Source organism: Hypanus sabinus, chromosome 5 (genome assembly GCF_030144855.1).
Source record: "Hypanus sabinus isolate sHypSab1 chromosome 5, sHypSab1.hap1, whole genome shotgun sequence".
Classification (NCBI taxonomy): Eukaryota; Metazoa; Chordata; class Chondrichthyes; order Myliobatiformes; family Dasyatidae; genus Hypanus; species Hypanus sabinus.
The window spans coordinates 54,551,009-54,573,136 of NC_082710.1; the positions used below are offsets into that span (position 1 = coordinate 54,551,009).

Consider the following 22,128-nt stretch of genomic DNA (forward strand, 5'->3'; position numbering starts at 1 on the left):
TTCAGGTTAAAAAAGGAAGACCCCACCCTGGGAGGAGGGGCAGTTCGTGGCTGGATTTGCCAAGTTGACTTCATGCCACTGCGTGATTTAATGTGATGACGCAGTTTAGTTGAAAGATGAAGGTTTATCTAATCCCTAAAGTTTAAAAGGTCATTGCCAGCATGTACTTTACAATTCTGCTAGTTTGAAAATTAGTGGAGAGTGAAGATCGGAGTTCGGGAGTTAAAGATCGAGGAGAATCGATTTCTACGGTGAAACGGGTTTGGCCTTTGTTTGATCCTGATTCGGAAGGATTTCGTTGACTATTCTCGTGTTAATCCCTGGGATTATCAGAAAGGATTGAGGATAGTGAGGAAGGAAAGGTCAGTGCCTTTAAGCCGTTCCGTTTCGTAAAATTCTTCGTGTGAAAGGTTCGACACCGGGGATCGAAGCCAAGCTACGTGAAAGAGAATTTAAATCATCTTATAAAATCTCTCCTTTTAAATGGACTGTGAGCATATCGAACTTTTGGCAATACCACTTTAAAGAACTGTGTTTACAATATCGCTTTAAGAACTGTTTGAGCTGCCGCACTGCAGTTTATTTCCGGTTACGTTAGTGTTTGTTTACTTTTGGGGGGGTTTGTTTTCTGTGTTTAATAAACATGTTGTTTGTTATAAAAAACCCTTGCCGAACTCATATATTTATTGTTGCCTGAATACGTAACATAAATATGGGGGCTCGTCCAGGATTGGATGGTATGAGTTTATATGCTTGCTAACTTTTGAATCGGTGTTTTGGAAAAGGGGAATACTCGATTCTTTTGTTTGATTGGCTTGTGAGTGGTATTCGGCAACGATGAATATTGATGAGTTTCTGGCTTTGCCAGATGCGGAGTTGTTGGCGAAGGCGAAAAAAACTGAGGTGTTTGAGATAGCTCGTAGATTGCAACTTAAAGGTATTTTGCAGACTACATCCAAGGCTGTGATACAGAGGAAAATTGTGCCACACTATGTGGATTCGGGTGTTTTTGATGATTCGGTTTTAGAGTCATTTCCAATAAGTAATCTGGAGATGCAGTTGCAAATCAAACAAATGAGGTTGGAACAAAGTAAAGCAGAATTGGAGCATTGTAAGTTGGAGGCGGATCAAAAGAAGAGAGATTTTGAATATGCAATGGAGGAATTAAGGTCTGGGAATCAGTCATCTGGTTCAAGAAAACCGTTTGTTGCTAGTCAAGAAATTAAATTGGTCCCTCCATTTAGTGAAACATAAGTGGAAAGATATTTTCAACATTTTGAAACTATTGCTCCAATGTCAGAGTGGCTGAAAGATAAATGGTCAGTGTTGTTACAGAGTGTAATTAAAGGTAAAGCACAACAAGTTTACACAGCTTTAACTGCTGCGCAAGCACTTGATTATGCTATTGTGAACATGCATATTCTAAACGCATACGAATTAGTACCAGAAGCTTATAGGGAAAGATTCAGAAGTTTGAAAAAGTCTGTGGAAAAAACTTATGTGGAATTTGCCTATGATAAAGCTATGTGTTTTGAGAGATGGGTTTCTTCTAAAAATGTAAATGGGGACTATGATACATTGAGAGAGCTGATTTTAATGGAGGAATTTAAAAGAACCATCCCTGTTGAAGTAAGGACCTACCTAAATGAGAGGGATACTGATAAATTGCAGGACTGTGCTAGATTAGCTGATGAGTATGTTTTAATCCATAAGAATAAATTTCCTCAGGGTAGAAATTTTAAGAGGAAAAATAACATGGAGACTCAAGGTAAACCAGAAATTAAATCAAAGGTTAATGAGAAAGGTAAGGAGGAAGGAAAGCCTGTGAAGGAAAGACAGTTTGGTCTTATTTGTAACTATTGTAAGAAGCCTGGCCATGTAATAGCTAACTGTTTCAGATTGAAAAAGAAAGAGAAGGAAGCAGCTCCAGATGCTTGTGTGCAACATACTGAAGCACCTGTAAAGTTACAGGGTTTGATAAACACAAATGAGGCTTTGTTAGAGTCTGACCAAGTTAGAAAGGGATATGATCATTTTATAACTGAAGGGTTTGTATCCTTGAAAGAAGGATCTACTCTGGTGCCAATAAGAATCCTTAGGGATACTGGTGCTTCTCAATCACTGATGCTAGACAGTGTGTTGAAGTTTAATGAAGAGTCTGATACTGGTGAGGTAAATTACATAAGAGGTGTTGGGAGTGTTTTTATGCCTGTACATTTACATAAAGTAAATTTAAAGTCAGGGTTAGTTACAGGATTTGTTAAAGTAGGATTACAGCATAGCTTACCTGTGAAGGGTATTTCTTTATTGTTAGGTAATGACTTGGCAGGTGGACAAGTTTTTCCTGAAGTGCATTTGACAATGGATTCAGAGGAACCAGAGTTGAATTCTAGCACAGATTCTTCCTGTGTTGTGACTAGAGGTATGGCTAAAAAGATTGATGCGTAGAATGAGGCTGTTACTCAGGACTGTTCAACTCAGGATTCGAGTTTTGAGGATGTGTCAGAGACTTTCTTATCTTTGTTGTTTGAACAAGATTCTTGGAGTAAGTCTGACTATAAAGATTTATCTCTGTCTTGGAAGGAGATGATAGCAGAGCAGAATAGAGACTCTGAGATTATAAAATTAAGAGAGCAGGCTTTACTAGATAGTGAAATTGAGAAGGTGCCAGTAGGATATTACTTGGAAAAAGGAGTGTTGATGAGGAAGTGGAGATCGCCTACAATTCCTGCAAGTGAGGATTGGAATGCTGTTTACCAGGTAGTTGTCCCGAAAGTTTATCAAAATGAGATTTTGACTTTAGCTCATAGTGTGCCTTTAGGTGGACATCAAGGGGTAAGGAAAACTGTGGACAAGATTTTAAAACATTTTTACTGGCCTGGTCTAAGAAAAGATGTGGCGATGTTTTGTAAAACGTGCCACACTTGTCAAATTGTGGGTAAACCAAATCAGGTTACACCAGAAGCTCCATTACAACCTATCCCAGCGTTTGGTGAACCATTTTCTTAAGTTATTGCAGATTGTGTTGGTCCATTACCAAAGACAAAAACTGGTTATCAGTATTTGTTGACTATCATGTGTACTTCGTCTAGGTTTCCAGAAGCAGTACCACTTAGGAATATAAAAGCTAAAACTGTGACAAAGGCCCTTATAAATTTTTTTACTTATTTTGGATTACCTAAGGAGATACAAACTGATCAAGGCAGTAATTTTATGTCTGGATTGTTTCAACAGATAGTTTATAAATTGTGAGCTAAGCAAATCACTTCGTCTGCATACCATCCAGAATCGCAAGGTGCCTTGAAGAGGTTTCATTCTACCCTCAAGAATATGATTAGGACATTTTGTGTGGAAAATGAAAGTGACTGGGATGAGGGTATAAACTTACTTTTATTTGCAGTAAGGGAATCGGTACAGGAATCTTTAGGTTTTAGTCCATTTGAACTTGTGTTTGGGCATAGAGTTAGAGGACCTTTAGCTTTATTGAAAGAACAATGGATTAGTAAGGAAGCACACACTAATTTGTTGGACTATGTTTTGAAATTTAAGGACAGGTTACACAAAGCTTGTAGCTTAGCTAAGGAAAATTTAAAGTTGGCTCAGGAGAAAATGAAGACTTGGTATGATAAAGAAGCTAGGATGAGGATGTTTAAGCCTGGAGATAAGGTGTTGGTTCTTTTCCCAGTGCAGACAACTCCTTTTCAAGCTAGATTTCATGGTCCTTATGAAATTGTGTCTAAAATCAATGATGTGGAATACGTGATAAAAATTCCAGGTCATAGAAGGTCAACACAACTTTGCCATATAAATATGATAAAACCATATTTTAAGAAACAATCTGATTCTGTGACTGTTGTGGTTAGTGAGAATGAGGTTGATTTAACTAGGAACATGATAGATGATACATCTGACTTTCATTCTAGATCCAACATTCTTTCTGTTAGGTTACCAAATTCAACCATTCTGGAAAATATTGATGAGAAATTAGCACATTTACAGCTAGAGCAGAAACAACAGATGAAGGAGTTAATTTTTAAATATAAGGAGTTGTTTCCAGATTTCCGAGAAGGACTACTATAGCTTCACATGGTGTAGATGTTGGAGATGCCAAACCTATTAAACAACATCCATATAGGATGAACATGGAAAAATGTGAACTTGCTGAGAAAGAAATTGAATGTATGTTAGAGAATAATATCATTAGACATTCTAACTCGAATTGGAGTTCGCCATGTGTTATGGTGCCAAAACCAGATGGTAGTATTAGGTTTTGTACGGATTATAGGAAGGTAACGAAAACAGATGCATATCCAATTCCTAGAGTAGATGATTGTGTAGATAAAGTTGGAAAAGCAAAGTTCCTTACAAAGATTGATTTATTGAAAGGGTATTGGTGTGTTACATTAACGGACAGAGGTAGAGAGATTTCTGCATTTGTAACTCCATCTGGGTTATAGGAGTATAATGTTCTTCCATTTGGGATGAAGAATGCCCCAGGTACTTTCCAGAGGATGATTAACTTTGTGATTCAGGGATTGCAAGATACTGATGCTTATATTGATGATTTAGTGACAGGAAATGATACTTGGGAAGCACACATTATTGCGATGGAGAAATTGTTTGAAAGGCTTTCAAAATCTAACTTAACTATTAATTTAGCTAAGAATGAATTTGGACATGCCACTGTGACTTACCTTGGTTATGTTGTGGGTCAAGGTAAGGTAGCTCCTGTTCAGGCAATTTTAGAGATTCCGACTCCAATGGGGAAAAAAACTCTCAGAAGATTTTTGGGAATGGTAGGATATTATCGAAAATTTTGTAAGAATTTTGCTAATGTTGCCCTTCTATTAACTAACCTTCTGCAGAAGAATGAGAAGTTTGTGTGGACAGTGCCTTGTCAAGAAGCATTTGAAAAATTGAAAACAATGATATGTCAACAACCTGTGCTTAAGGCACCTGACTTTGAAAACCCTTTTTCATTGGCTGTGGATGCTAGTGATGAGGCTGCAGGAGCAGTATTAATGCAAAGGAATGAGGGTGATGAGGTTGATCATCCAGTAGCTTACTTTCTAAGAAATTTAATAAACATCAAAGAAACTATTTGACAATAGAGAAAGAATTGTTATCTCTTGTTTTAGCTTTGGAATATTTTGAGGTATATGTTGGTACAACTCAAAACCCACTTATTGTTTGCACTGATCATAATCTGTTAGTTTTTCTGAGTAAGATGAAAAACAAAAACAGAAGATTATTAAATTGGAGTTTGATGAAACAAGAGTACAATCTTGTGATAACTCATATTAAAGGTAAAGATAATGTGGTTGCTGATTGTCTATCTCGATGTTGAATGTACAATGTAACTTTTTTATATGGTGTGGTTTTTTTTCCCAATTGTAACACTCCTACTGTATTGTGAGTTATAAGCTGTTATATGATGGTATTGTGTATGTTATAAAATTTATACCTTTGCTTTACTTGTAAGCAATTGTTAAAAACTTTTGTTCTTGTCAGACCAAAAATGTTTTTTTTGGAGGGAGGTGTTACGTACTCGCGACACATGACAGTGGTACTCTTGTCACGTGACTGGGGTTGACGCTATACTGGACTGGAGGTAATGGTCTTGTGATGGTGGAGTGACGTCATTTTCCCGCCAGTAGTGATCATGTGACAGGTTTTTTTTCAGATTATAAAAGGAAGACTCACCCTGGGAGGAGGGGCAGTTCGTGGCTGGATTTGTCAAGTTGACTTCATGCCACTGCGTGATTTAATGTGATGACGCAGTTTAGTTGAAAGATGAAGTTTTATCTAATGCCTAAAGTTTAAAAGGTCAGTGCCAGCAGGTACTATACAATTCTGCTAGTTTGAAAATTAGTGGAGAGTGAAGATCGGTGTTCGGGAGTTAAAGATCGAGGAGAATCGATTTGTACGGTGAAACGGGTTCGGCCTTTTTGTGATTCTTATTCGGAAGGATTTCATTGACTATTTTCGTGTTAATCCCTGGGATTACCAGAAAGGATTGAGGATAGTGAGGAAGGAAAGGTCAGTGCCTTTAAGCTGTTCCGTTTCGTAAAATTCTTCGTGGGAAAAGTTCAACGCCGGGGATCGAAGCCAAGCGACGTGAAAGAGAATTTAAATCGTCTTATAAAATCTCTCCTATTAAATGGACTGTGAGCATATCGAACTTTAGGCAATACCACTTTAAAAAACTGTTTTTACAATATCGCTTTAAGAACTGTTTGAGCTGCCGCACTGCAGTTGATTTCCGGTTACGTTAGTGTTTGTTTACTTTTGGGGGGGGGTTTGTTTTCTGTGTTTAATAAACATTTTGTTTGTTATAAAAAACCCTTGCCGAACTCATATATTTATTGTTGCCTGAATACGTAACATAAATATGGGGGCTCGTCCGGGATTGGATGGTTTGAGTTTATATGCTTGCTAACTTTTGAATCGGTGTTTTGGAAAAGGGGAATACTCGATTCTTTTGTTTGATTGGCTTGTGAGTGGTATTCGACAACGATGAATATTGATGAGTTTCTGGCTTTGCCAGATGCTGAGTTGTTGGCGAAGGCGAAAAAACTGAGGTGTTTGAGATAGCTCGTAGATTGCAACTTAACAGTGTTTTGCAGACTACATCCAAGGCTGTGATACAGAGGAAAATTGTGCCACACTATGTGGATTCGGGTGTTTTTGATGATTCGGTTTTAGAGTCGTTTCCAATAAGTAATCTGGAGATGCAGTTGCAAATCAAACAAATGAGGTTGGAACACAGTAAAGCAGAATTGGAGCGTTGCAAATTGGAGGCAGATCAAAAGAAGAGAGATTTTGAATATGCAATGGAGGAATTAAGGTCTGGGAATCAGTCTTCTGGTTCAAGAAAACAGTTTGTTGCTAGTCAAGAAATAAATTGGTCCCTCCATTTAGTGAAACAGAAGCGGAAAGATATTTTCAACATTTTGAAACTATTGCTCCAATGTCAGAGTGGCCGAAAGATAAATGGTCAGTGTTGTTACAGAGTGTAATTAAAGGTAAAGCACAACAAGTTTTCACAGCTTTAACTGCTGCGCAAACACTTGATTATGATATTGTGAAAATGCATATTCTAAACGCATACGAATTAGTACCAGAAGCTTATAGGGAAAGATTCAGAAGTTTGAAAAAGTCTGTGGAAAAAACTTATGTGGAATTTGCCTATGATAAAGCTATGTGTTTTGAGAGATGGGTTTCTTCTAAAAATGTAAATGGGGACTATGATACATTGAGAGAGATGATTTTAATGGAGGAATTTAAAAGAACCATCCCTGTTGAAGTAAGGACCTACCTAAATGAGAGGGATACTGATAAATTGCAGGACTGTGCTAGATTAGCTGATGAGTATGTTTTAATCCATAAGAATAAATTTCCTCAGGGTAGAAATTTTAAGAGGAAAAATAACATGGAGACTCAAGGTAAACCAGAAATTAAATCAAAGGTTAATGAGAAAGGTAAGGAGGAAGGAAAGCCTGTGAAGGAAAGACAGTTTGGTCTTATTTGTAACTATTGTAAGAAGCCTGGCCATGTAATAGCTAACTGTTTCAGATTGAAAAAGAAAGAGAAGGAAGCAGCTCCAGATGCTTGTGTGCAACATACTGAAGCACCTGTAAAGTTACAGGGTTTGATAAACACAAATGAGGCTTTGTTAGAGTCTGACCAAGTTAGAAAGGGATATGATCATTTTATAACTGAAGGGTTTGTATCCTTGAAAGAAGGATCTACTCTGGTGCCAATAAGAATCCTTAGGGATACTGGTGCTTCTCAATCACTGATGCTAGACAGTGTGTTGAAGTTTAATGAAGAGTCTGATACTGGTGAGGTAAATTACATAAGAGGTGTTGGGAGTGTTTTTATGCCTGTACATTTACATAAAGTAAATTTAAAGTCAGGGTTAGTTACAGGATTTGTTAAAGTAGGATTACAGCATAGCTTACCTGTGAAGGGTATTTCTTTATTGTTAGGTAATGACTTGGCAGGTGGACAAGTTTTTCCTGAAGTGCATTTGACAATGGATTCAGAGGAACCAGAGTTGAATTCTAGCACAGATTCTTCCTGTGTTGTGACTAGAGGTATGGCTAAAAAGATTGATGCGTAGAATGAGGCTGTTACTCAGGACTGTTCAACTCAGGATTCGAGTTTTGAGGATGTGTCAGAGACTTTCTTATCTTTGTTGTTTGAACAAGATTCTTGGAGTAAGTCTGACTATAAAGATTTATCTCTGTCTTGGAAGGAGATGATAGCAGAGCAGAATAGAGACTCTGAGATTATAAAATTAAGAGAGCAGGCTTTACTAGATAGTGAAATTGAGAAGGTGCCAGTAGGATATTACTTGGAAAAAGGAGTGTTGATGAGGAAGTGGAGATCGCCTACAATTCCTGCAAGTGAGGATTGGAATGCTGTTTACCAGGTAGTTGTCCCGAAAGTTTATCAAAATGAGATTTTGACTTTAGCTCATAGTGTGCCTTTAGGTGGACATCAAGGGGTAAGGAAAACTGTGGACAAGATTTTAAAACATTTTTACTGGCCTGGTCTAAGAAAAGATGTGGCGATGTTTTGTAAAACGTGCCACACTTGTCAAATTGTGGGTAAACCAAATCAGGTTACACCAGAAGCTCCATTACAACCTATCCCAGCGTTTGGTGAACCATTTTCTTAAGTTATTGCAGATTGTGTTGGTCCATTACCAAAGACAAAAACTGGTTATCAGTATTTGTTGACTATCATGTGTACTTCGTCTAGGTTTCCAGAAGCAGTACCACTTAGGAATATAAAAGCTAAAACTGTGACAAAGGCCCTTATAAATTTTTTTACTTATTTTGGATTACCTAAGGAGATACAAACTGATCAAGGCAGTAATTTTATGTCTGGATTGTTTCAACAGATAGTTTATAAATTGTGAGCTAAGCAAATCACTTCGTCTGCATACCATCCAGAATCGCAAGGTGCCTTGAAGAGGTTTCATTCTACCCTCAAGAATATGATTAGGACATTTTGTGTGGAAAATGAAAGTGACTGGGATGAGGGTATAAACTTACTTTTATTTGCAGTAAGGGAATCGGTACAGGAATCTTTAGGTTTTAGTCCATTTGAACTTGTGTTTGGGCATAGAGTTAGAGGACCTTTAGCTTTATTGAAAGAACAATGGATTAGTAAGGAAGCACACACTAATTTGTTGGACTATGTTTTGAAATTTAAGGACAGGTTACACAAAGCTTGTAGCTTAGCTAAGGAAAATTTAAAGTTGGCTCAGGAGAAAATGAAGACTTGGTATGATAAAGAAGCTAGGATGAGGATGTTTAAGCCTGGAGATAAGGTGTTGGTTCTTTTCCCAGTGCAGACAACTCCTTTTCAAGCTAGATTTCATGGTCCTTATGAAATTGTGTCTAAAATCAATGATGTGGAATACGTGATAAAAATTCCAGGTCATAGAAGGTCAACACAACTTTGCCATATAAATATGATAAAACCATATTTTAAGAAACAATCTGATTCTGTGACTGTTGTGGTTAGTGAGAATGAGGTTGATTTAACTAGGAACATGATAGATGATTCATCTGACTTTCATTCTAGATCCAACATTCTTTCTGTTAGGTTACCAAATTCAACCATTCTGGAAAATATTGATGAGAAATTAGCACATTTACAGCTAGAGCAGAAACAACAGATGAAGGAGTTAATTTTTAAATATAAGGAGTTGTTTCCAGATTTCCGAGAAGGACTACTATAGCTTCACATGGTGTAGATGTTGGAGATGCCAAACCTATTAAACAACATCCATATAGGATGAACATGGAAAAATGTGAACTTGCTGAGAAAGAAATTGAATGTATGTTAGAGAATAATATCATTAGACATTCTAACTCGAATTGGAGTTCGCCATGTGTTATGGTGCCAAAACCAGATGGTAGTATTAGGTTTTGTACGGATTATAGGAAGGTAACGAAAACAGATGCATATCCAATTCCTAGAGTAGATGATTGTGTAGATAAAGTTGGAAAAGCAAAGTTCCTTACAAAGATTGATTTATTGAAAGGGTATTGGTGTGTTACATTAACGGACAGAGGTAGAGAGATTTCTGCATTTGTAACTCCATCTGGGTTATAGGAGTATAATGTTCTTCCATTTGGGATGAAGAATGCCCCAGGTACTTTCCAGAGGATGATTAACTTTGTGATTCAGGGATTGCAAGATACTGATGCTTATATTGATGATTTAGTGACAGGAAATGATACTTGGGAAGCACACATTATTGCGATAGAGAAATTGTTTGAAAGGCTTTCAAAATCTAACTTAACTATTAATTTAGCTAAGAGTGGATTTGGACATGCCACTGTGACTTACCTTGGTTATGTTGTGGGTCAAGGTAAGGTAGCTCCTGTTCAGGCAATTTTAGAGATTCCGACTCCAATGGGGAAAAAAACTCTCAGAAGATTTTTGGGAATGGTAGGATATTATCGAAAATTTTGTAAGAATTTTGCTAATGTTGCCCTTCTATTAACTAACCTTCTGCAGAAGAATGAGAAGTTTGTGTGGACAGTGCCTTGTCAAGAAGCATTTGAAAAATTGAAAACAATGATATGTCAACAACCTGTGCTTAAGGCACCTGACTTTGAAAACCCTTTTTCATTGGCTGTGGATGCTAGTGATGAGGCTGCAGGAGCAGTATTAATGCAAAGGAATGAGGGTGATGAGGTTGATCATCCAGTAGCTTACTTTCTAAGAAATTTAATAAACATCAAAGAAACTATTCGACAATAGAGAAAGAATTGTTATCTGGATTTGCCAAGTTGACTTCATGCCGCTGCGTGATTTAATGTGATGACACAGTTTAGTTGAAAGATGAAGTTTTTTCTAATGCCTAAAGTTTAAAAGGTCATTGCCAGCAGGTTCTTTACAATTCTGCTAGTTTGAAAATTAGTGGCGAGTGAAGATCGGAGTTTGGGAGTTAAAGATCGAGGAGAATCGATTTCTATGGTGAAACGGGTTCGGCCTTTGTTTGATCCTTATTTGTAAGGATTTCGTTGACTATTCTCGCATTAATCCCTGGGATTAACAGAAAGGATTGCGGATAGTGAGGAAGGAAAGGTCAGTGCCTTTAAGCTGTACCGTTTCGTAAAATTCTTCGTGGGAAAAGTTCGACGCCGGGGATCGAAGCCAAGCGACGTGAAAGAGAATTTAAATCCTCTTATAAAATCTCTCCATTTAGATGGACTGTGAGCATATCAAACTTTTGGCAATACCACTTTAAAGAACTGTTTTTACAATATCGCTTTAAGAACTGTTTGAGCTGCCGCACTACAGTTGATTTCCGGTTACATTAGTGTTTGTTTACTTTTGGTGGGTTTGTTTTCTGTGTTTAACAAACGTGATGTTTGTTATAAAAAAACCCTTGCTGAACTCATATATTTATTGTTGCCTGAATACGTAACAGTGTAAGTGTTCTTTAAGCAACTGGATTATGCCAAAGTCACCAGTTTGTATACAAGGAACTCTATGGAAGTTTGGTAAAAACTGAGGTTTTCTACATCCTTAGAAAAATTTAATTTTTGACCAAATTTTATTCATTGGATTAAATTACTTTATTTATTTCCCTCCGCTTGGGTCCTTATTAATCTTCAGAATTCTAAACCGTATAAACTCCAATGTGGAACTAGACAAGGTTGTCCTTTGAGCCCTCTGCTTTTTGATTTGGCATTAGAGCCCTTAGCAATTGCTTTTCCAGAGTCTAAAGAGATTACTGGTATTTTAAGGAGAGGTACCATTCATAAAGTGTCCCCTCACCCCACTTTTTTCCATCCTGGCACATTCTCCCTTCCTATCCAGACTTGAAGGGTCTCAGCCTGAAACATCAACTGTTTATTCATTTCCATAGATGCTGTTCCTCCAGTATTTTATGTGATGCTTTAGATCGCCAACATCTACAGAATTTTCCGTGCTTGCAAGTCTACAACTAATTGTTCTTATACCTTACATATAGAAAATCCAAAGTAAAACACAAATACTGTGATGGTTTAATCGAGACACAGTATTGTAGGTGGAGACTGAAAGCCTGTTGTTGTTGTTCAACAGCTGATTCATGTGTTCTCCCAATGCTGCTGTAGTTACGCTGCACACATTATAATTTCAATATTAACTTTATACAATCATTTTCACCATTAAGTACATGTGTGATGTACAAGTGTCAGACAAAGACTACTTACTGGTGGCATGCAAATTCAGAGTTGTGCATGGTGATCTCAAGCCATCTCATTATATATTCCAAAATACAAACAATAAAATTAAGTCCAAAACACTTTAGGCCCCAGGCATTTCAGCGATAATGGGTTCTCAACCTGTACTTCCTAACCAGAGACGTTTCTTGGCTGGTCCTTTCCATGTCGCTCACTTTCACTTGGTCTGCCCAAAACCTCCGTTCGACCTCCAAGTTTCATGACATATTATAATGGTTATTTGTGCAATGCCAGGGTGAGCTACTTCAACAACTATTGCTCACATCTACTGTGACGAAGCACTTTGAGGGATAGTAATGGCTCAAATTTACTACCTGAGCAAGGACCTGGAGCCTCTGTCATTTGCCTGCCACCACAACAGATGCATAGTAGACAAAAATCTGACTTGTGTAAGGAGTTTCTCCTTTTATGTTACTGCTGAGGCTAATAAAATGACTTCTTTGTTACGTCAAAATTAAAAATGCTTCTTTGTTATGTTAACTAGCGAGAGAGCTTTCTCTCACAGCTTGTTTGGGTTATATTACTGATAACGAGTATCATATTCATTTGTTAACCAATTGGGGTAGTTGTTAGTCTTTCTTGTGGTCTCTGTGAGCTAGTGTTGCGTGAGCTTTTGGGGGGGGGGGGGAAGGCGAGAGGGGATTAGAGAGAGAAGGCGCGATGCTGTAAGCTGGGCGACGGAACGGACACCGAGCAGGAGTCTGAGGCCCAGTGTTTTCGGCGAGGACAGGTTCGTGTGGAGCGTCTGGTCGACCACTGTTATTGGTCCCAGACGGTGGGTTGAGGACGTCTGAGGGGATTGAATGGTGCCAAGAAGACTTCGTTAACTCAGCTCCAACGGTTGTGCAGGAAGTGGTTGAACTTTGATAAGTTTGGTGCCTTTTACGTTTTCCTTTTATATTGTATCTCTATTAAGTACATAGTTCCAGTAAGATCTATAACGTGTAATCATTTAATCGCATATGGTGTACTGTCTGTTATTTGGCATGGTGGGGACATCACACAGCATCTACACAAGCTGATTACCCAGTTTGGAGAGGCTGAAGGCTGCTCCCCCAAGACGGAACCTAGCCGAGTGAGACTGAGGCTTACCGGGGGCTACACTGTGGGGGCTTATCCGGGATTGTATTCTGTGGAAACTGTGTGATCGCCCTCTTTGAATTATGCATGCTGCGGGGATGGAAAGCTGGTGTGCCTCTGTGCGATTGGAAATAACTTCTCTTCCCTGATAATCACAGGCACACGTCAAGGACTGTGTTTCACCTACCATTCTGCATCTTACTGTAAAGCTAGGCAAAGCTCAGACACCAGATATAAATTTGCTGTTGACACCACCCCTACTGGTAGAATCTCAGTTAGGGGGTGTACAGGGGTAAGATGGAGCAGCTGGTTGAGTGGGGTCACAAAAACCTTGCACTGAATGACAGCAAGAGCAAGGAACTGATTGTGGATTTCAGGACAGGGAAGTCGGAAGAACACGAGAATCCTCAATGGGTGAAAAAGGTCAGCAGGTTCAGCATAGAATGTTACAGCACAGTACAGGCCCTTCAGCCCATAATGTTCTGCCAACCCTTTACCCTACTCCAAGGTCTAATTCTTTCTACCCACATAGGCCTTCATTTTCCTGTCACCCATGTGTCCAAGAGTCGTAAATGTCTGTAATGTCCCCACCTCCACCTGACAGCATAAAAACTGACTTCCCCCCCACCGCCAGATTTGCCTCCTGTCCCCTTAAACTGTCTGTCCAGAATTCCATGCAAGTATTCCCTAAATAACCTGCAGAGTTCCATCATGCATGCCCCCTTTGTCCCAGTACGTCTGTTCCCAATTCACACTCCCAAGTTCCTGTCTAATTGCATCACAATGTCCCCATATTGTCTATTCCTATGGCAAAGGTCAGAGAGTTGTGGTCACTGATATAGTCACCCAGAGAGATCTGACACCTGACCAGGTTCACTGTCTCGTGCCAGGCCATTCTGGGTCTGGATAGCAAATTTCTACAGGAGCACAGTAGACAGCGTTCTGACTGTTTGTATGGAGGCTTCAACGCACAGCATCGAAAGAGGCTGCAGAGTCGCAGACTCAGCCACCTCTGTTGTGATCACACACCTCCCTACCAAAGAGGAAATCTTCAAAAGGTGCTGCCTCAAGAAGGCAGCATCCACCCTTAAGGAGCCTCACTGCTCAAGAAATGCTCTCTTCTCATTGCTACCATCAGCAAGGTACAGGAGCCTGAAGACCCACACTCAACATTTTAACAGCTAACACACCACCATCACATTTCTAAACAGTCCATGAACACCATCTCCCCATTTCTGTTCTGCACTGATTTTAAATGGTAACTCACTGTATTTTTGTCTTCTCTGTTGCCACAGAACAACAGATTTTACAGTGTCAGTGATAATAAACCCGATTCTCATTTACAAACTTGGCCATCCCCACTCAACCCCTCACCCTGCTATTTTGAAGGACTTGTATTTGTTTCTCCAACACTTGCATATTTTCCTGGTCATCTACCCCACTCAGCAGTGTTTTGTGGGGGGGGAGGGGGCTAGTACCTTCACTTTGCTGCCAGCTTAATTCCCATTGCAACATTCCTGGGACTGTTCAATCCTCGGTTTCTGGTCTACACCTTCAGCTCTTCATGAAGTCCCATATGAAGGAGTGAAGGAACTGCCCTAAAGCAGCAAGGATTGACCTTTAACCCCTTCCACAATTTGGGAATGGGAAACATTTCTGGCAAGCTATGCAGTTGCTCCCTTGTGAAGTGCATGGAGAATCATTGCCTGCAAAATGATTATTCATTTGATGTACAAGGGAAAGCCTCCATTTGTCTTTATCAATTCTTTAGCCATTGCCCTTAGGTTGCCGGCATCCTAATGTTTCAAGTGTCGTTATAATCCTCAGAAACTTCAAATACTCAGCCTTTCTTTATACCGACAATCATGTGCGAGTATAGTTAATTGAGCAAGTGAATTTTATTTACATGCTGATGCACCATCAATAACTCATTCTGAGACGGAAGGCGAGATACGGGCTTTTATTGACAGGAAGAAGGAACAAGCAGTGAGTGACCACCATACTACATCCTGGAGACTGAGAGGCCGGGTTCAGGCCTTGATCGCCCTTATACCGGGGTCTGTGGGAGGAGCGACAGGAGCAGTCAGCAGGGGGTGTGTCCAGACAGGCACACGTAGTTCACCACATTCACCCCCCCCCCCCTTTGTTTTAAATGAATCCCCATGTGGCGAAGTTTCTTACAAGTAAAGTCTATCAGGTGATCGAATCTTTGCTTTGATCTATGTAGCACCAGCTGTGATTGCACACGTGCCGGTGGTGGTGCTGGTTCCAACCCACTTGGTATCAGTGATCCCTCACGCATGTGTGAGGCGACTGGTATATATGCGTACAAAACGCCCAGTATATGAGTGTCGTGAGGAGTCTGTGTAGGGCCTAGTGTGCGCGGTGTCACCTCAGGTACAGGGTGCATAGTTACCGGAGAGTATTCAGGGTAGTGGTCTGCTGCACCTGCGTGCGCCAGGTCGCGGACGGAGACCGTGTCCTCCCACCCATCAGGTAAGACCACGTAGGCATACTGGGGGTTTGCATGTAGAAGGTGAACCCTCTCGACCAGCGGGGAGTATTTATTGCTCCTCACATGTTTCCGGAGCAGCACTGGCCCTGGGGACGTCAACCAAACTGGTAGGGTGGTCCCAGTGACAGACTTCCTGGGAAAAGGGAATAGGTGTTCGTGAGGGGTGGCATTGGTGGACGTACATAACAGAGAGCGGATAGAGTGGAGTGCCTCAGGGAGGACCTCCTGCCATTGAGAGACCGGCAACCCTTTTGACTTAAGGGCTAAAAGTGTGGCCTTCCACACTGTGGCATTCTCCCTCTCCACCTGTCCATTTCCCTGGAGATTATAACTTGTGGTCTGACTAGTAGCAATGCCCCTAGCTAGTAGGTACTGGTGCAGCTCATCACTCATAAAGGAGGACCCTCTATCATTGTGGATATAGCAGGGATATCAGAACAGAGTGAAGAGTTGGCGCTGGGCTTTTATGACGGACGTGGTAGTGGTGTCAGGGCAGGGAATGGCAAAGGGGAACCGCGAGTACTCGTCGATAATATTGAGAAAATAGACATTGCGGTCGGTGGAGGGAAGGGGGCCCTTAAAGTCAACACTCAGTCGCTCAAAAGGGCGGGTGGCCTTGACAAGTTGCGCCGTGTCAGGATGGTAGAAGTGCGGTTTGCACTCAGCGCAGATTTGGCAGTCCCTGGTCATCGTCCTGATGTCCTCAAGGGAGTACGGCAGGTTCCGGGCTTTCACGAAATGGTAAAATCGGGTGACCCCTGGATGGCAAAGTTGTGCATGAAGGGTGTACAGCTGGTCAAGCTGTGCGCTAGCACACGTTCCCCGGGATAGGGCATCAGGGGGCTCATTGAGTCTGCCAGGCCGGTACAGAATATCATAGTTGTAGGTGGAGAGTTCTATTCTCCACCGCAAAATCTTATCATTTTTGATTTTGCCCCACTGTTGGTTGCTGAACATGAATGCAACTGAGCGCTGGTTGGTCAGCAAGGTGAACCTTTTGCCAGCGAGATAGTGCCTCCAGTGCCTAATAGCTTCCACTATGGCCTGGGCTTCTTCCTTCACCGCGGAGTGCTGAATTTCAGATCCTTGAAGGGTACGAGAAAAGAATGCTACTGGCCTGCCTTCCTGATTGAGGGTAGCAGCCAGAGCGAAATCGGAGGCGTCACACTCTACTTGGAAGGGAATAGTCTCGTCCACCGCATGCATCGTAGCTTTGGCAATGTCCCCTTTAATGCAGCTGAAGGCCGCGCAGGCCTCAGGAGAGAGGGGAAAAGTGGTAGACTTGACCAGGGGTCGGGCCTAGTCTGCGTAATGGGGGACCCATTGGGTGTAATAGGAAAAAAAACCCAGGGACCGTCTGAGGGCTTTGAGAGTGGTGGGAAGAGGGAGTTCTAATAGGGGGAGCATACGGTCGGGATCAGGGCCAATGACCCCGTTTTCCACGACATATCCAAGGATAGCGAGGCGGGTGGTTCTGAACACACACTTGTCCCTGTTATAAGTAAGGTTCAGAGCTTTGGCCACTTGGAGAAATCGTTGGAGGTTGGCGTTGTGATCCGGCCAGTCGCGACCACAGATGGTGATGTTATCCAGATAGGGAAATGTGGCTTTCAGTTGGTACCTGTCCACTATCCGGTCCATTTCCCTCTGGAAGACAGAGACACCATTTGTGACACCGAAGGGGACGCGCAGGAAGTGATAGAGCCTGCCGCCCACCTCGAAGGCGGTGTAGGGGCGGTCCTCTGGGCAGATGGGGAGCTGGTGATAAGCGGATTTCAGATCTATGGTCGAGTGCACCTTGTACTGAGCTATCTGGTTGACCATATCCGCGATGCGGGGTAGGGGGTACACGTCAAGCTGCGTGAACCTATTGATGGTTTGACTATAGACCACGACCATCCTATCTTTCTGCCCAGTCCGAACAACAACAACCTGGGCCCTCCAAGGACTTGTGCTTGGCTCAATGATCCCCTCCCTGAGCAGCCGCTGCACCTCCAACTGAATGAAGGCCCTGTCCCCCACGCTGTACCTCCTGCTTTTAGTTGCCACAGGTTTACAGTCGGGGGTCAGGTTGGCGAACAGCGGTGGGGGAGGGACCTTGAGGATGGAGAGACTGCAAGTGGTGTCGGTAGTGCAGCTGTCGGCATGGCGCTGGGCGGGATGTGTGGGCCGGTGTGTGTGTGTGGTCAGTAGTGATGAAGTCCCCCAAATCTGAGGATTCCTGACAGTGAGTGGTGGGAGGGGCCCGTCATATGCCATAGTCACACTTTCGAGATGGCTCTGGAAGTCCAGCCCCAATAGCACAGGCGCGCACAGATTAGGCATGACCAGTAGCGCAAAGTTCCGATATTCTGTGCCTTGCACCACCAATGTCGCTACACAACCCGCCCGGATGTCTGTGGAATGCGACCCAGAAGCCAAATTGATCCTCTGGCTTACCGGCCATGTCACGAGTCCACAGCGTTGCACAGTGTCTGGGTCAATAAAACTCTCAGTGCTGCCCATATCAAACAGGCAGCTAGTCCTGTGCCCCTCCACCAGGATGTCCATCATTGACCTTGCAGGCCGGTGTGGGGCGCTTTGGTCGAGGGTTACAGTGGCCAGAGTTGAGCCGTCTTGGTACCCGGTAAGCATCGGTGGGTCGGGGGCAGGGCATGCTGACGCCGACAAAGATGGCCACCCACATCCAGGCATGCAAGATGGCGGCCCCCACGTCTCACCCGCAGCGCTGCCCGACTCCGCTCATAGTTTAGACTTACAGACCTTGGCGAAATGGCCCCGCTTTTCGCAGCTGGAGCAGGTCGCTTCTCGCGCCGGGCAGCATTTTCAGGGATGTTTTCCGACTCCACAGAAATAACACAGCACGGGCTTTTGACGGGCCACAGCCGTGGTTGGGTGTGGGGAGCTCATGGAATCGTGACTGGCAGTGGTGTTGGCGAATTCGCTCGTGGAAGACAGCTGGACAGCGTCAGCATTGTGCAGAGCAGCTTCCAGAGTGTCGGCTGTCTCGATCGCGGAGCGTAAAGTAAGATCGGCTTTTTCCAGCAACCTCTGATGCATGTACACTGACCTCAGTCCTGTCACAAGGGCGTCTCGTACTAGCAGCTCTGCATGCTGTACTGCTGTGAGCGTCTTGCAGTCACAAGTTCCGACGAGTGTCTGTAGTGCTTGGAGAAACTCGGCGCTCGATTCTGCAGGCAGCTGTCGCCGGGTAGCTAAACGATGTCTTGCGTAGATGGTGTTCACTGGCCGCAGGTACTGTCTTTTGAGGGCGTCCAGTGCCCCATCGTAGGTCGGCAGGTCTCTGATAAATGAATAAACTGTTGGGGTGACCCTCGAGAGGAGAATTCTGTGCATAACAGTCGGTTCAGTTGCACGAACCTCCTCCAAGTATGATTGGAAGCATGCAAGCCAGAGTTCAAAAGCAAGAGCTGCTTCAGGGTCTTGGGGGTCCAAATCCAATCTTTCCGAACGTAAAACGGTTTCCATGTTTTAAAACGTCCAGTCAATAAAATTGATGCACCATCAATAACTCACTCTGAGATGCAAGGCGAGATATCGGTTTTATTGACTGGAAGAAGGAACAAGCAGTGAGTGACCACCATACTACATCCTGGAGACTGAGAGGCCGGGCTCAGGCCTTGATCGCCTTTATACAGGGGCCTGTGGGAGGAGCCACAGGAGCAGACAGGCACACGTAGTTCACCACACATGCTAACTAGTGGTCTGAGTTAAGTACTCGTTATTTGCAACCGGCACTGAAACAGTCAAAGGGAATCAAGATGGCCTAATTTACCTACAGCAAATGTATTCCGCAAAAAGAATTGCCCAGGGAGCGGGCTGTGTCCGAGGGTCTGTTTGTACAGAGTGCAAAACTATTAAATTGAAGGTCATTAATGTTTTTTGGCAAATCTAAAATGTAGTTCTTACTTTAAGTGTCGTTTCGCGCGAAATGGGAATTCAGGGGAAAACACCCTCATGAAGTTTATGCACAGGCCATGCTTCAATAAAAATCCCTGGAGGAAGTGTGGCACCGCGAGTTACCATTGGACGGTTAGTACAATTCGCTGACCAATCGTTTTCCGAGGCGGGTCTGCGGTTCATGGCATCAAATAACAGAAGCAGGAATCGAGTCCAACACGGTAACCTTCAAGGTGCAGCGGTTTGCTACACCACAAGTGGGACACTAGATTAGAATGGCATGTTCCGCCTCCCAGCCTGTACTGACCCATATTTCACAAATATTCACTCCAGCCAAGAAATCTAAGTCCTCAAACCTTTCATTTCAAGAGACAGTCGAGACGCTTTCCAAGCTACAATTACAAGGTCAAAAGAGAGCAAGCCTCAAGTTCAGGGCAAATACTAAAAAGTTTAACGCTCCAATTGAGCTACTATTGTTAACAAAACGCAAACCATGCACAAAGCAAAACGAGACCCCACGTGTTTATATTACTTTAACTACTCTCAGAAGTTGCTGAATAGGCAGGTGGAGGGGCAAACCAGTGAAGAGGTTTCATTTACTACCTTGCGCCTTACTGCGAAGAAAGACCTGAATGTGATCAATGACACACCCACATCAAGTCCACTGTAGCAACTTCAACATGTGCACTGGTTCATTCACGTCTTGTACCTGCGACTAATTAGGAACCCAATCTATTCATTGGACATTGCAACGCTGGCGAGGGCTTGCATCACACCACTCAGGTTAGGGAGCAGGCACACCTCACGGATTTGCACAGCAGCCTGATTTGCATTACAATAAACACAAAGTACACTGCAGATGTTGTGGTCAAAGGAACATGAACAACAAGCCGGAGAAACTCAGCAGGTCGGGCAGCATCCGTGGAAACGAACAGTGAACGTTTCGGGATGAGACCCTTCATCAGGACAGGACTGACGAAGGGTCTCGGCCCAAAACGTTGATGACTCATTTCCATATATGTTGCCTTACCAGCAGAGACCCTACAGCTTGTTGTACATGTTGATTTGCAGTATAATGGCCCAGAAAAGACATGCTGCTGAAGGTCACATTAGCAACTAATCTAATTTTAAACACCCATAATGATTGAAGTATACAAGCATTGCAAACATTTAATTTTTAGGCAATAAAGTATCCTGTTCCAATTGAGAATCCCCAAATGCATTAGAACTGAGTTTCATGAACCAACTTAGAGCAGAAACACTAGCCCACGTAGTTGAAATTCCAGACCAGAAATTGGAGTCTTAATCCAGAGTTGACTATGACTACATCCTCAGATCTAGTAGATTCAGCTCAATACTCACGACACACTTCTGGACTTTCATCTGATCCATCTGCACAGTCAGCCTCCCCATCACATTTCCGCTTTCCAGGCAAACAACGTCCATCACGGCATGTGAACTCAGAACTTCCACAGGTTTTATTACCTAAGAAAATAGAATCCAGATTAGTACAAGGCCCTGGGACGATTAAACATGTAAGTGTTCTTTAAGCAACTGGATTATGCCAAAGTTACGTGTTTGTACACAAGGAACTCTATGGAAGTTTGGTAAAAACCTAGGTTTTCTACATCCTTAGAAAAGTTTAATTTTTGACCAAATTTTATTCATTGGATTAAATTATTTTATTTATTTCTCTCCACTCGGGTCCTTATTAATCTTCAGAATTCTAAACCTTATAAACTCCAATGTGGAACCAGACAAGGTTGTCCTTTGAGCCCTCTGCTTTTTGATTTGGCATTAGAGCCCTTAGCAATTGCTTTTCCAGAGTCTAAAGAGATTACTGGTATTTTAAGGAGAGGTACCATTCATAAAGTGTCGCTCTATGCTGATGACTTAATGCTTTTTATATCTAATGTTACACCTGTTTACCATCTATGTTCCGTTTACTGACTAATTTTCGTCAGTACTCAGGCTATAAGTTAAATTTACATAAGAGTGAACTGTTTCCTTTAAATAATTTAATACCAAGTGATACCAACCTTCCTTTTAAAATATTAAGAAAACAATTTACGTATTCAGGAGTGACAATTCCTAAGTATTGTAAGGATTTCTTCAAAGAACATTTATTAACTTTAATGAATTATATTTAAAAAAACACTTTCTAATTGGTCTCCACTCGCTTTTATCACTGATTGGTCAAATTAATTCCACTAAAATGAATATCTTACCTAAATTTATATACCGTTTTCAAACTGTGCCTGCTTTTATTCCTAGATTTTTTTTTGACTCTTTGGATTCAACTCTTTCTTCCTATATATGGAAGAATAAAAAACTGCAAATAAATAAAGCTCA

The 22,128-nt window shown here is 42.0% G+C and overlaps 1 pseudogene; it reads right to left on the minus strand.

Moving 5' to 3' along the window:
- LOC132394161 (very low-density lipoprotein receptor-like) overlaps positions 1–22,128 on the minus strand; it is a 125,477-nt pseudogene that overhangs the window by 79,542 nt on the left and 23,807 nt on the right.